The sequence below is a fragment of the Melanaphis sacchari genome, unplaced genomic scaffold (assembly GCF_002803265.2).
Source record: "Melanaphis sacchari strain LSU unplaced genomic scaffold, SCAv2.0 Contig26_pilon_pilon, whole genome shotgun sequence".
In the NCBI taxonomy this organism is placed as follows: Eukaryota; Metazoa; Arthropoda; class Insecta; order Hemiptera; family Aphididae; genus Melanaphis; species Melanaphis sacchari.
Window position 1 is genome coordinate 1,836,091 of NW_020271143.1, and position 17,674 is coordinate 1,853,764.

A 17,674-nucleotide genomic window follows, 5' to 3' on the forward strand; every position below is an offset into this window, starting at 1 on the left:
TACATTGTTAATAATGTTAAGACTAAATTTAAGCTATTTATATCAGAAATCTATTCATGCGGGTCTACAGTATATCAATAGTATATATATATATATATATATATATATATATATATATATATTTATATATAATTGACTTATACCTAAGTTATAATATATAAATATATGTTATAAGCTACAATGAATTGTTAATAATAGATAATAAAAATATTTTGATAAATGATTATATTATATTAGGTATTATTTTTTTACAAGGAAAAAATAGTTTATTATCAATAGAAAAATAAATTACTTATAAAGTAATATGCATAATATTATGTTCTTAGAAATAGAAGTTGATATGAGTAATAATATTGTCTCCGCTTTGAATCGTTTTTCATATGAAATTATTTATCATTAAATTCAAATGTAATACATCTACTACTGTAGTTATCCACTCGATGACAAGGTACACTCAACAATTAATATACCTACTGCAGTGCAACTTTCTTAGTTTTTCAAAATATTACTTTATATTTTTAATTAATTTTGACACAATTACCTATATACTTTGATTGTTATTTTAAACCTATAATATTATATATATATATATACATAATTATTTTTTCTATTTACAAGTATGACATATTTACAAACTTAATTATAATCATTATCTATTAGGCTTTTATAAATTTAAAAGTATTGATGCAATAGAAAAAAAGGTTGAAAGACATTCATGGTCAAAAATCCTCAAGACAAAAATATAAGATGAAGTTCAACATTTGCCGTATTAATTTATAACTCTTAGTTTTGTCTTTCAAAATCATCGCTATTCAATCAAATCAGTTTTCATTCCTGGATACTTTCAATATTATTTCAACTAAATTTATTGTCGAAACACTTAGTAGTTAAATGTACGTGTGCAAAATCTAAAAATAATCTTGATACTTTTATATTATTGAAAGAAGATCTGAATGTTGATAGTTTTGTAAGTCGTTGGTCATTTGTACTTCATGCTAAAAATTCTAAGAAGGATTTTATGAAACTCAATTCACCTTTCAAAGGTTAAATGTAGTAAATATGACGTACCTATTATAAACTTTTAGATCCTTTATATACATCTTCCTTTTAGCAACAAACTTTAACTTGAACTCAGTTTTCTGTGGTTGAAAATTCTCACCTAAAACACATCGACATTTATAACATAGGTATAAATGTAATATGTACGGTTAAAATATTTATAATTGTTAAAATCATTAAAATAATATTGTTTAAATTATGGTTTTAAATAATAAACAGCGTTTGACTTTTATATACAATAAATACAAAACCATGCATACTTACAAAATACACTTTATTATATATGACATTTTATTTTACAATAAACTACTTTTTTTATGTAAATGGTATGTATTATTATTTTTTGAATAATACAGAATTTAATATGTCAATACATACAAGATATAAGAGGTTATAATCTATCACACAAAACAGCAAATTTGACAGGTAAAAATTAATCTTAATAAAAAAAAAAAACTTAAAATAATCTAGATCATGGTATTAACTGAGTACAACTTATTATTTATGATCACTATAGATCAATATCATAAGACATCAATTATTGAGGTTAAATATACATCAAATAAAAATAAAAATATAAAACTAAAATACATTTCATTAATATACCTATATTATATGTAGTAATAAGTAATTAACAATTATACGTCTTCATATTAACATTTTAAATAATAACCATTAATATAGTTTTTCATCATTCAAATATCATTATCCTAAATAATATTACGTAAATATACTTTTATATATTTATTTAAAACGATTTTAAATATCTAGTTACTATTGTTTTTCTAATTATTAAGTTATGAAAATCCTAAATTATAATTGTTGTGGATTATATTTGTGTATTAGGAATTTTTCATATTGAACCTATTACAAACGAAAAATATACACAAAAATCCGCTTTATGGAATTAATATTTTGTTAAATGACATGACGTAGCTAATAACATCAATCAAAATATATAGGTTCATGAATCGTGGACTAAAATTAAAATTAATATTAGCCCACTCTAGTGTACAAGGACTTCTATCTCCGGTCTTATTTAGTATATTCTATCTTTATGTACAATATTAGTGCTGACGTACTATATAGAGAGTTATAGGCTACTTAGTTTCGTTGAAGCATGAAAGTTTTCACGTCAACTAATAACTATACAAAACTATCTATATTCTATATTTTGTGCTGTGAACAATATTATCTTATCTGTCTATAAATAAAATTAATAACTATAAAATAAATCTAATCGATAACTCTCGAGTCGTTTCTAGAAAAACCATATTAATATTATGATCAACATAAAAAATAATTTTAAATTCAACATTATTTTGATTGTATAAATAAATAAATAAACACGTCAACGAAAAAAATATTGATAAAATGATAAATTATTTAAAGTATGCATCCAAAAGTATAAAATGGACAAAATATGCCCTAAAAATTAAAAAAAAAAAATAATAAAACACAAAATATGCATTTACATGGGAAATACAATTTCAAAATTAGCTTTGTGAAAGTATAAAACGTATTTGTTTCGTACTCAGCTATTTTTGTGACTGAAAAAAAAATATGCAAATACTACAAGTCCTCTACCCTAATTATGTGTTAAGTATACATAAACTCGATAGAAAAAAATGACAGAAAATCATACTGTGGTATGATAAAATTTCCCAAGTTAAAATATTAATAATGTACCTCAAATTTTTAAGATTATTATAAAATGCATTATACTTGTAATTCGTTCTTTTGAGGAAAAACATGTTTGATGATTACCGAAGTGCACTACCTTTGGTTGACGCTTAAGTGAATGATTTTGAATTTATATAAAATAGTCATTAGCAACACACATTCCTCTTTGGAATCCCTGGCTGTTCATAAGCGTGTGCCCTTAATTCATTCAGTGTTCATTAGGGTCAATCCAATCATCCGCCCTATAACTTTAGTCCATGATCAATTTTAAAGCACCGCACGGAATACTATTGCTATTTAATCCCATTTCTTGTCGTCTCTCCGTTATCAATAACCATATATGCACGCGAGATGGATGGCCCTTCATTTTTAATCCAATGTATAGTAAATAAGTTGTATAGTATTCAATCACTGTTATATTGTGATAGTATACCTAAAATAGTATTATACATGTATTTTCAAATAGCTCGGCCAATACAATAATTAATGGTAGATAATTATTATGTCATAATATTATTATGTTATACGAACTATAGACATTTAAAATATATTCAAATTATTAAATATTTATGTTGATCATATTATGTTATTATATTAGATAAAATAAGTGTACTATTTCCGGTTACCAAAAATAAGTGTTATTTGCTATCAACAGCCGTAGATTAACTCTTTTATTTTATTGTTATTATTGTATTATTATTTATTTTTTTATAAAAACATATTACCCATCTACGTTAATACTTTTAGTAGATAATATTAATGTCCTTCGAACCTAAACTATTGAACGCTCTCTTATAATCGTTTATGATAAAATTATAATTAATGTATTTACTATTTAATAGCATGTTTATCGGACTCACAACGTAACGGATATTACGTACAACAAGCTGATACTCCGTTTTATGATTGCGAAATCGTATAATATCTATTATTTTTTATTTCTATTTCTGTTCATGAAATAATCTGATCATTTTAGTAACTAGATTTTGACTGCAGGCATGTAATTTAAAATAAAAACAACTTTTTGATGGGCATGTTTAGTGCGAATTGGTAATACATTGAAACTTGCTTGATATAATATTTGGTGTGGGTCAGAACATCAGAACTAAAGATCAGTCCTAAATTAATTCATAGTTATGAACAATGTTAAATATTGTAAACAAATGGATTTTGTTGACATTCTTTGATTGAAACTGTTTAAAAAGAGCAAACATTCTTCGTCTATTATAGATCGCTATTTCAGCAGTGAGTGTGTATATGTGTATGTGTGTGTGTGTGGGTGTGTGGGTGGTGGTGGGGTAAAATAGTAGCTGAGGTGCGATTTATTATGTCGTATAGTGATTAAGAGTGAAATTATTTGAACAGTTATTTCGAAAAATGAAGAGGAAAAAATTAAAAATATTATTCGACACCTGTAAAAAAAGATTAAAAAGGACTAAACCATATGTTTAAATCAATATAATTTAATTGTGATTTAAATTATTTTTAATTAAAAAAACAATTTCAGTCACGACAGCTTTATACAAATATACATAATATTTATATTATGAATCTATTGTATAACATAAAATATGATAGTAACTGCAGTTATAATTTTTAAATAATTTAATCTATATAATCTATTCTAGATATTGAACATTTTTTAATTGAATTTGTAAGTTATATAAAAGAGAAGGTTAATAGAGCTACGTATGAATCATGTTATAAAAAGATGAACATAATTATATATATAAGTCATTATGATAGGCAAATTATTACTTTTCAACGTAAACTTTAGTTATGGTATTTAATATTTATAATTTTATATTTTAATAGCTGAAGAAGTTTTTTTTTTTTTAATAGTGTCACTGAAAAACACACAATTATTATTAATGAAAATTTAAATTTAAATCCGTAACTAAGTTTCCTTTCAAATCAAGTCTATGAAAGTCGACATAGAAGAATAATAAATGTCAGTTGTATAGGTACGTATAATAATTATTATTTTCAATTTAAACGTAAATACAATTCCGAGTAGAGCTGAAAATGAAAACATTATTAAAATATAATTATCTATTATGCATAATTAATTTCTGAAAAACAACAAACACTATTATATGCAAACCAAGTTCCAATCAAAATCGATAAAGTCTTCAAAATTTGGTCACTATACTCTGTTTTAAGCAATGTGTATTCGTTTTAAACAAGGCGATTATTTTATCATAGACTACTGATTATTTTCGTGGTTATTATTACTTTTGAACATATTTCTTTAATTTAATTTACAAGAAATAGAAAAAATTAATTTAAAAAAAATTATACTATTTAATATTATTTTTCGTTTTAATTTTTTTCGTTTTATTTTTTTTTTAACGAAATCATCCTATAAATTGAATTTCATGTTTTGAAGCGAAATATATTACAGTGTATTTTTTTGATTAAAAATCAAAATGTAGACGAGTAGTGATTATGAGTTATAATTATTTAAGATTATAGATGATCGGAGTAGCAGTCCATCATTTCGTGGATTATCTCCGTTCTACATCATTCAATTAACCAAAACTTATAGTATTTTAAAAATGTCGATATAGTGTTTGCTCTACAACAGTACTAATAGTTTACTTGTATAATATATAATATAGATTGTTTTGCTTATAATTCCAACAGTTGTTTTATTTCGACTGGAAATTAAATCAAAAGAAAAAAAAACTCAAAAACATTAATAGGTTTTTAAACAATGAGTGTTTTTAGATAAAAGAATCATTTAGTATTATTGCCTATTGGCATAAAATGAGCATAAAAATGTGCCCACATAGAATCCTCAGTTGTGTGTAATACGTCTATAATTGTTAATTAACTCTGTTTTCTGTTTATAATTTTAACAATTCTAGTAATATTAGTCAAGTGTATATATTTAGCAATTCAGCGTATACATAAAGTATAAAACATGTATTATTGAATATATAATATATATTCAATACATAAATTTATTCTAGTATTATAAACATTGACCCATATACCTATTTTTTTCGCTAAAGGAATGTAATTTTTTATATTTCGATTTTGTTTTTGACATATCATATTACCATTATTGTAAACTTTGATCACGTTTTCACGACTCGAATCTAAAAGAATGGATTTTTCACGTAAACTTTATTAAATATCTTCTGAATATGTGTCGGGTTATTTGTTTAAGTAAATGTTTACAGACATTCACCAAATCGTGATCAAAACATGTTTTCCTTTCTTTGATATATAAATAAACGTAGACTCTAGACACCAATATTATGTTTTTCATGACCTATTACTCTTCTGAGTCGTCTGGTCCTATAAATTTTCAATTTTGCTGTTAACTAATGTATTAAGATTTTAGATATTCATAGTTAATAGATAAAAATAAAAAATTGATAGATATTTTTACAGTTTATAATTAATTTTAGTATTCTAACATCGCAAGCATATGTGTATACGTATCAATATTTTATTACACTATTCACCTTCTACATATAATATAACTTACTAGGATATAGCTTTCGACTGTTACACGGATGTTTGTATCAGTGTATGACGTCAATAGAGGTTATAAATAAGGTTTTTCGATATACGTAAATACACTTACACACAAAACGCCATACTGCACTTGATACAGTCCTGTTATACGTTACATATTTTATATTAGAGTTATATTACAGTATTAACATGGTCATAAATTCGTATTTATCATTTATCAACATCAAGTACTTAAAAATTAAATCTACTCAAGCTACATTTTTAAGAAGTATCAAATAACATTTAGAGGCCATATAAAAGCATCTTATAAAATATAAAAAAATTAATAACTCTAAACTAGATAGATAAACATTGTTATATCTACTGAAATTATAAATACATTATAGATTCCATAATAATAGCTATTGATCGAATAAAGTTATGAATGTCCTTCAATATAACAAATAAAAACTTTTAAAATTTGAACCATAAACTTTTTTTATTTTTAATTTCAAATATCAACAATTTCATGTATCCATACTAATATATGCAAATATTAATAATAAAAATAACTATAAAATTGCAATATTTTATAATAATACCGTAAAAATAAAAATATCAATATTTTTAAACATATTATTTTACATTCAATTTGTAAATAAAAATTATAGAACGAGGGTTACATTTTAATCAAAAAGATAAATTAAGAATACGGTTGTAATAAAAATATTTACAAAATTTCTTATTTTATAAATTTAGTTGTTGAAAATGCAAACATTATAGGTAGTTGAAAACAATTATTTTGAACAAAGTATTTTTCTTTGTGTTTTAAGTTTATTTTATATAATATAACGTACACAGAGAATAAAGTAAACCAGCTATGGTAAAAATGTAGGTAAAAAACTTTATGTTATTTTTATAAAGTTTATAAAATATACAATGCCTGGCATTAAATATTGTAAAAAAAATAACTGTCTAAATTTAATTACAGCTAATAATCAGATGAACTAGTCCCAAACATCTGGTTTTACTTAATTTTACAAAAAAATTTCAATATAATATGTGTAATGTTCACCAGAAATTTCAAATATGAATTGATGGACATTAAAATTGGTAAATATCAACTTATTAATATAGTAACACAATAAACATTTTAGGTATTATGTTCAGCCAATAATATTCACGATCACAATGCATTATCAATCATTTAAATAATTAATCTCTTCAGTCTCCACGCTTTAATATTATAATAATTCTCTCATGTACCATTTAGTGCTCTAAAACTCATATTTTTCTATGACTCTACATGACTCTTTCAAGAGTATTTATAAACTAGCAAATATTCTTCTATTTGATATAAGAATACTAAATGTAATAATGAAACATAAAAATCGGTCTATTGTTTTAATAATTTTAATTTTAAACTTTTCTTCAAAATGCAATAGTCTAGCCGAAATCGGTATTGGTATAGACAAACACGATTTAAAGAAATGTCGAGCAGTAAGGACAAGATTGATTATAAACCTCAGTGGTAATAGAAACAAATATCTTCACAGTTACTATATACATAACGGCGATTATCGTGCCCAATAGTTAAACAAAACTATTAAAAGAATGTATTTGTGTGAAAGATAATGTAGGATTAAGCAAATCGTAGTAATATTTTCAAAATCAAAAAAATATTATTGTTTGATTTGAAATTTGCAAACTATAAAAACATTATTATTCTTTATTAACGAATATATTATAGGTCATAGATGTAGGAATGAAATCGTGTTCTAATGGTGTTCACTATTTAATCAGTTAAAAAACATAATTTCGTTACAAATTAATATTTAATTATGTATGTGAAACACATAAAATGAACAAATATTACAATGAATACATTTCTTTTATATTTGAATGACTTTATTATAAATTCCACTTATTTTCTCTAAAGTACAAATAATTAAATCAAGTATAACATTGCATAAAGTATAATTTGCATTTAATCATTTTATAGTTAAAATATATACTTATATTTTGTTGTCTTTATTAGTTTGGAATAATATCAAAGAGTTATTTTTATACTGTTGAGTGTTTTTTATGGAAAACTTTTTTAGTGATGACGAAGGAAGGCTTCAAAGCTTTTTTAGAACTTTAATTGAAAAACATGTTTTGATTTAAAATAAAAAAATAATAAACTATACATTAGACAGGTGAAGTGAATCTAATGAATAAAAAATAAATTAAAAATTAAGTATGAAGTAGGTTACCAAATTATTCTGAACTGTCGAGATAAAAAAGGTTTAAAAATAAACAAAAAAGTAAGATGAATTAAATATTACATAAATATACATAAAAATCGCAAATTATAAGTACTAATTCAAAAATATTCTCTCAAAGACAGAAATAAATATATTCATACTTCATACTACTACTATAAGTGTTATGTATATGTTAATATCACTGATAACAGTTGCTTATTAGATAGTAGTCACTACTTAATTTGAATAAATCATATTTATATAAAAAAAAATATAAGTTGACGCACAAACTTGGTTGAATTTCTTCTATATAAAATTACGGTTCACAAACTAGTTCATATGAATCATAATACATTATGTTGTATGCAAAATTTTCGGGATTTATCGATTTTCTTGATGTATATATCAACTATTGTCTAGTTAAGTCAGTTAAGATTACTCCACAACTGTTTTAGTAAAAAAGTGATATTTTATGAAAGTAATCTTAAAAGTTTCTTATCTACCGTGACCATGAAACCTCTTCCCTATCAAGCACTCAGGTTTAGTGAGATTATTGTGTTTTTATTCTTAACTACCAGCTAGTCATCTTGTTTACCAGTATTTTTTGTTTATTTATTTATTTATTTATTTTTGTTTGTAATGTCTGGATATTGCATAGCGTATTTGCTATCAATTAAGTCGACATAAATCAATAATAATTATTTATGTAATTATTTCAAAAATAATTTAAAATAATTTTAATATACAGTCCACTTCCATAAAATCACTCAATATATTATTATTCTATCACGCTCTACATAAACCCGCTACAAAATATTTACATTACGTTAGAGTGGCTTTCTATTATTATGAGCGCTTCAGGTGTTAACATTGTTTGGATAAGTTAGGTCACCAGTGCAACAATGAAACGTTGACTGTGACCTGTAATATTATATATTGTGAGTTTTTACACGTAAGCACACACACATAATATATATTTATATATCTTATAAAACTACCCTAATAGCTTACGGAAAAATCTTTTGTACATCAAGACGTTAATAAGAAAATATAACAAACAAATTAAAATGAATATAATTTATGTTAAAGCTTTTGGTGCACAGTTTCAGTGATTGTTGGTACTTGTAAACATATTATTCTACACAAATACATTGCGTTTATTGTATGGACATAACTAGGAATTTACGCGTTATTTTTTTATTTTTGTACATTGGTACCTACGTGTTATGTACGAGTATATAATTTTTACACCCAAACAGGAATTTACATTTGCTATTTTCATTTTATATGAGTCGTTTTTATAAATATTTTATATTTTCCATGTCAATAGCCTAGTTATAATATTATTATCAAATTTAATTATTATAAAAATGCAAGAGTACACTAGGTATATAAATGCTGTGCATTGTTAAAATGATTAATATAAACGAAAATATCTAATAATTTGAATAGAATAAAGTATTTTGATATTTAAAAGAACACCGATTAATTTTATATTATATGTAGTAAATACAGCATATATTTTCAATTCCCCGAGCAAGTGTACTTTACGAAGATTTATTAATTTTCTCCGTCGGTTACAATTATGATGTATAGTATATTTTAGTAAATTGTCAGGGCACGGAAAACCTTATATTGTATAGTATTATATTACATACGATTTAAATAATTTTACAGTATTACAATATTACTGTTGTCATTTCACAATGCCTAAATGTATTGTAAGTATCGAAATCAACTAGGGATTAATATCAGTTTCCTGATTAACGCCATTATACCAGTAACATACATAAATATTTAATACACACGGAGTGAAATTTTTGATGCAAAACTTATTTTTTGCCAAAAAAATGGTATTTTATGTAATTAATATATTAATATTTTGTTATTGGAAAATAACAATTTCTTCAATATTTTGTTTTATTAGCACCAATAATTAGAGTTAATGTATAGAATGATATCATTTGAAATCTTTAGAGCAAGATAAAATTTTTATTCACTACTGTTATTATAATATTATCATAGTGTATCTAGAACTATGAGTGATTTGCTGGTGAATCCTATTAGCAGTGGCAGAAGATTATCGTTTTGAAAACCTTGATTGGCATTCATCTCTAGTCTGCGATTTAGTGGTTGTGTGATAATATAATTAATCTCTAGTTCGACGTAATTGCTGTTGTGGCATGTTGAAAGGATAATTTCAGAGTAATAAATTGTTCCGTAAAATTTCGTGTCACCTACTTCATAGAAATGAAAATAACGGATATAGTACGATATTGTAAGATTATATACACAGACTATATACTCGTGATTAAATAACAATAACAAATTAAATAATAAAAATATCGATCAATAAAAATAGAGTCCAAGAATCATTAATAATAATAAAAAATTTAATATTTTCATTTACCTTCATCACGTTTTAGGGTAAAAAAATGTTTTAATTCTAAACTTTGATAATTGTTTTAGATATAGTAAATTAGATTTAGTTGGCCCTTTAGAGTGATAGTATAAATGCTAAATAATTATATGAAAAAAAAAATAATAAAAAATCTAACAAAGAACACACGAAACACGAGAAACGTTTGTGTAACACCAGTTTAAGGCGGAAAGTCGATTTTCTTTTTTGTTTTAATTCAAAAATGAATAACTATATTATACTTATGTACATATTTATATCACTATTTTCTACATATAAGATATACATTTCAAACTTTTTTGGTTTTTTAAAACATTAATAATCTTAGAAATTTTTAAATTTCATTATTTTTTATTTTCTTTGAATTATCAAGATACAAGTTTAGTTTCTAAGTCAAAATTGTTTAAAACTATTACAATAATTAAATCAATATAAATAATATATTAATTAATACATACCTCCTTTATAGTTGTTCTATAAACGAGTTAAAAATATCAGAATTAAATTGTAAACTTTTTTGCGTTCAAACTTCAAGTTTTGACAAGGCTATCAAAATAATTTTAATATTAAAAATACACATCATGTAAATATTTGAATTATAATGCCTAAGGCTTGAATATTTTATAAATACAATATTTCTCTTAAGTTATTTTAACGGAAATTTAAAATTATTAATAACAAACAGAAAACAGTTCGTTTTTGTGGATTGGACTTTAAATGTCAATGAAATTAGATATTTCAATGATAAATAATCGTTTAATGGTTTTAGTTATTTAACTTATTTATTTAAACCTCATTAAAAAAAGACATTTGAGATTTTTTGTCAAATTAAATTTTTTAAATATTTAGACTACCTCATTTTAAGTTATTTATACTATGAAACCTCTGATTTACACCGTTCTCCGGTATGTTAATATACGTTGACTTGTATAAGTAAAAAACTATGCATGATGTTTTTGTGAAATATCGTAGTTTAACCTGATGTAGTACTATTAGAAAAATAAATAACTAATAAGAGATATACATAGGTAAATTATAAAAAATATTCATGGGAATAAAATAACGTTGTTTTTGCTCATAACAGTTTTTTATTTATCTACTTAAATATGAAAAGATTTATCGTTAAATTTCAAAATATTTAAATATTTCTCAATATTCATAGTCTTACGTAGACAATGGAATTTTACATTTATAACGTTTTTATAATAGAGCAATATCCCCGTAGGTTTTTTATACTTATATAGTTATATATTATAACACGTTATTATGCCTTGTGTTCAATTAATTGTATCTTCAATACAATTTGTTAATTTGTTATTTTGTTATATAATATATGTGTAGTTTGATCAGGACTGATTTAACTTTAATTATTAGTGTAATAATTATCAAAATGTAATATAATTTCATATAAAGTTTGCACAAATAATATATAACTCTATTTCATATATTGTAGGCAAATATCAGATTAAATCATGCGATGGGTTATATGAAGAGGAGAACTAATGTGCCTTACAGTAGTCTTTACTCTGCACCAAAATTCAATACAAGCCCGCCCCTGTAATGTCCACTATACCCCCATTTTGTTATTATTAATTAACTTCCATTTGCTAACTAATGAATGAACATCAAGGTTCCTGTCAATTTATTATAACCTGCAGCATAGCTTTTTGCTCGTGCATGCATTCCAGCACAGTAGTTTCAACATAAATCAAGTTTATACGGATTACTCGAAGGTTTTTGATCTTGTAAACCACTAAAGCATATTTAATTGAAACTGTGATTTATCGGATTCGGCTCAAATTTTCTCTAGATCGTATTTATAAGACTGGAAAGAATAGATGAAATGTTTTATACATATGAACGTGACTTTTTTGCTACCATAGTTCAATGTTTTTTTTTTTTTTTTTTTAATTTCCTTATTATTATTATTTTTGTATTAATTTACCATTATCTATTTAAAACTTTATTTCCAGGTCATAACTATTTATGTTTATTAATTACATTAATAAACTTATTTCCACGTTAATCCTCGTAATCGATATTTTCTGTAGCAGGGTTATTTTGACCCGGCTCGTCACTTGTATAGTACGTCGAGCTTAAAGTGAATCTATGTTATAATATTATAAGTGTCAAACTATAACATTTTCTCGATCAAAGTTACTTCTTAATTTAAATAGGTACATCGGAAGTTAAAGGTTCAGTGCATTAGTTATTTAGGTTTTACGCTGACAAATGCTGTATTCAAACTGAGAATATTCATTGCAAACAAATCATAAACTTTTCAACTATTTCCAAAGAATTGCACTCAAGCTTAACATTTTGGTGACCGATAGTGGATAATATTATCACAGTCATAGTTTTGTTCATTTCTAAAGACAATATTTGACGATTGTCATTATTATTTTGAAAGTGAAGTTTCGTCAAAAGGTTATAAGCAGTAAACAGGTGTGAACATTCCTTAGAGTAAAACGTCAAAGGTGTCAAAATATTTAAGTGAAATAAGTATAAAACGTGTTTAATATAAATAAAAATAAACATAAATTAATATTTTTGTAATTTTTAGTTTGGAAAATGTTATAAATTATTTCATTACAGTTAGGTTTATTATTTTGTTAACAATCAAAAAATGATTGTTATTTGTTACTGTTACTAAATAATTTATTAACGTTAATATAAATTGTACAGTTTGTGAAAATTATATTATAAAACAATTATTAAATATATATTTATTTTGATTTTTTTTGATTTTTCGACGAAAAAATGTTTTTGTAACATAAAAAAAAAAAAAAACATAAACAGAATGTGATGTAAATGAACACGAAACAACTTTTAAACGTCAAAGGTACAATATCATAAAACATTAAAAGGGCTAATAGAAAAAAAAGTAATTTATATGGTCAATAAAGATGTAAAATCAAGACTTGCTGCGTTAATTAATTTATAAATTAATGTATTTGTTATCAAAGATACGTAACATTCATTAAACTTTTTAATTTATTATTTTTAAGATTTTAATATTAAAATATAAGTATTAAAAAAATTAAATTCCGAAAAAATGTTGAAGAATCACGTTATACCCTTCGATAATAAATGAGACCCGTTTTCGTCAAAGAAAGTTTATCAGATTAATTAATTACATTTTTAGATAATATATAAGACATATATTTAGTATTATGTACCAAGTAATATTACATATATTACAACAGTGTTATGAAATTTATAAACAATTTCGAAGACTGTACATTAATAATATATTTGCAGCGATAAACATCTATAATGACAATATATTATAATAAACGGGTTATTTTAATCGTACGATTTTCTAAAACAATACTTAATCTACTTGTAATTTTTATGAACTGCAACGGCAAACCTCCTGTAATAATTATTAGGTACCTATCAATTTTTAATGTCCACTAATACTTTACTTTATTTGAAACTTATTATTTCACTGTAGTTTAATGTGTGTGTGTGTTTTAAATGAAATACATTTCTGTTCAGTGTGCTATGTGATTCAATAATGATTAGAACATTTTGTCATTGTTGTGTACACGCGGCACATTGTTATATTTTCACTCTGTTACATGATTCTCTAATAATATATAACAGAAATGTATTTAAAAAAAATAATACGTATGCTCTATGATATAATAATACCGAATGCATAACATTGATAGTTATTAAGGGTGACATAAATTATTGTAGATATGCCCGAGAGCGGTAGGGTTCGAAATACGATTTTGGCTATTAGTTATTAATACTGATGTAACTGTACAGGATGTATTTTTTAGTTTTTATTTGTAGCGTATGACATATTTTTCATTATTTAGAGAAAGTTAATGGTAAATCACAAATATACCAGACATAAAAACGTATAACTAAATAATAATATTTTACTTATTTTTTAAACATAGATAACAATAAAATATCTTTATTTTAATATAAAAACACGAGACATAAGATGTTGGAGAAAAGTGTGTAAGAGTTTAGTCTAATAAGAACAACAATATTAACATCAATAAGTGTTAAATTTTAATCAGTTTCAAAAAATTAAATCAAAATACAAACACATTGTTTAAACAAAGTCGTATTATATACGTTATTACTGTTTAATGTTTATTGAAAACAAAATATGTGTTGATTATTTTTAAATAACTACCTAGAAAGTTATATAAATCAATATCTAATAATAATTTAAGCCTACAATAATTTATAGGTAAATTTAATAACTTAATTTTTTATACTTTATTAACGATATAATAATAGTTATTTGAAAAAAAAATGAATAATAACTAAGGCTGGGATTGAAGTGCACTTTTCATTGTTTATAAAAGCTAGTTATGTAATGCTCTTTTATTACAAATCCCTTTCATGAATCGCTGACTGAGTGTATGTATATAACTTCACTTTAAATCGTTATGCATTTCTTGGGAATTTTTAATTTAAAGAACGTTTAAAAAAATAAACGTAGATAACGTAAAGGTTTTTGGGACATTTTATACTAAATTACTTTAGCATAAATTCTAAAATGTCAAACAGACTAAACAACCCAAACTTTCAGGAATTTCAATTTGTGAAAATAATATTTTTACACTAGTATCTTTATAACCTTCCGATCAGATATACCATTGGATACACCATACTTTATCAGTGTTATTATTTTGACAGTTCGTCAGTACTTTATTTATTACTTGTTGCTCGATGACAGCATAATAACGTATTTAAATAACGGAATACCGGTAGATTGTCCGAAACCTAACACGACGTATAGATACGAGCTTAAGGGGAATCGACTCCGGCCATTTTTAAGGAGTTAAGTATAGGCAGTTTTATAAGCATGTGCGCATAGGTCGTGTAGAAAGGTGCACACAGTTGTGATATCTAGTGTGAATAATTGTAATGTAAAAAATAGCGGAAGGCTCATGTCAATAAGATGCTACATGAAAATCGATTATTTTTTAATTTTTTTTTTTTTCATCTTAAGATATTAATCTATTTCCAATTTCATTAAAAATTACCTATTTATTCAATTGAAATTTTAAAAACATATTTAGATTTTTCACGAAGACGTTAGGTTAGTACTTAAAAAAAAAAAAAAGTTCTTATGTTTTTTAAATATTTTAATTTTTTTTTCTAATTTAATTTTACTAACATAATATAATTTTTAAGATTGAAAATTTGAAAATATTATTATGAAGAACATGAAAAAGTAATTTTCAAGTCAACGTCATCGTTATTTAAAACACGTTTTCATAGGTCCACCCAATTTCTACATTACTATTGACATGATATGAGCGGTTAATATTAATCGGATAAATAGAGTGTATGTGTTGTTGTGCATTTTGAGTTATGATATAAAACCTACATAAATTAAAATATCTGTATAATACACATTGATAATATGCAATTAGTTGTCTGCCTAAAAAATCGTCACTTTCAGGAAAAAACTTTCACAAAAAATACCGTTATTTACTAATAATTTAAATGTTATAATAAGAATTTTTGGAATATGCCATCGGAAATTTTGTAAATCAGAGGTTTTTACCAGACGCCACTATTCCAACCACACTTTTATGTATAAGTATAATTAACTTTCAAGAATTTACAATATTAATAACAGAAAATAAAAAAAACTAAAGAATCAAGAATAATAATAACTATATGTTCAATTAAATATATATATTATATTAATTAATTAATCGTTTTGACCGAGCGAAAATATTTTTATTTAAATGCATAGAAAAAGACATTTCAAATATTTATGAATAGCTCAAATAAGTAAAAAAAAAATTAATCGTTATACCAAGTATTGAAAGTTTCTAATATAAATATTTAATGAACATTCCAAGTATTTATAGGTTATTCATTTTTGAATTACCACAAAATAAGAAAATCGTTTGATGAGAAATCGTTATTTTACGAAAACGAATATTCAATTTCGTAAAATTTTAAACTTCAAACGCTTTTGAAGGATATTTGTGAAATAACGTTCAAATTTATTTTCTATTTTAGTAATAACAATTTAAGAAAAACCTGGAATTCAGGAATTCAATTTTTATACCTTAGTTATGAATATTAAAAAATGTAAGATTGACTATAAAATAATTTACATTTTACGATTTTGACGAATTTTGTCAAAATTCTAACTTAAAATACTTAATCAATGTGTATTAAAATTTTTATTGAAACTTATAGAAAATAAAATTGAAAAGTTTTTCAAAAAGATTTAGAATATCTTAAAAATTATTTGACACATAGTAAATACTATTTTAAATACTTGTTAAAAGTTTCAAGTACCTTTGTTTATTCGATTTTTACAATGTCTTACTTCGACTTTCCAAAATTCCCACTTGATGATTTGATTTGCAGCCGGAAATCCACCTCAAAGTTTAAAATCTAAGCATTCTAACTAAAAAAATATCTTCTGACACACAAAATAAATATACCATTGCAAAACCAATACATTCATTGCTTCGCTTGGAATCTTAAATATTGATGTTATAAGAATAAGATAAATAAAAACTTTGAAAAAAGTATGGTAACTAAATGGACAAAAAAAAAAGATACAAAGGGACACACGCATTTAATACGATATTGGATATAATAATACAATATATTGGCTTTATTATCTACGGATTAATACATTAATTCACACACGCGATAAAAGTGTTACAAATTACGATAGAAACATTTGAAACTATATTAGAGCCATTATAGACAGTAGTTATCTACAATGCTTCGATTAGGTGGATTACGATTTACGAGAGCATATTTAAGTCTAAAATACTAACAATAGTAA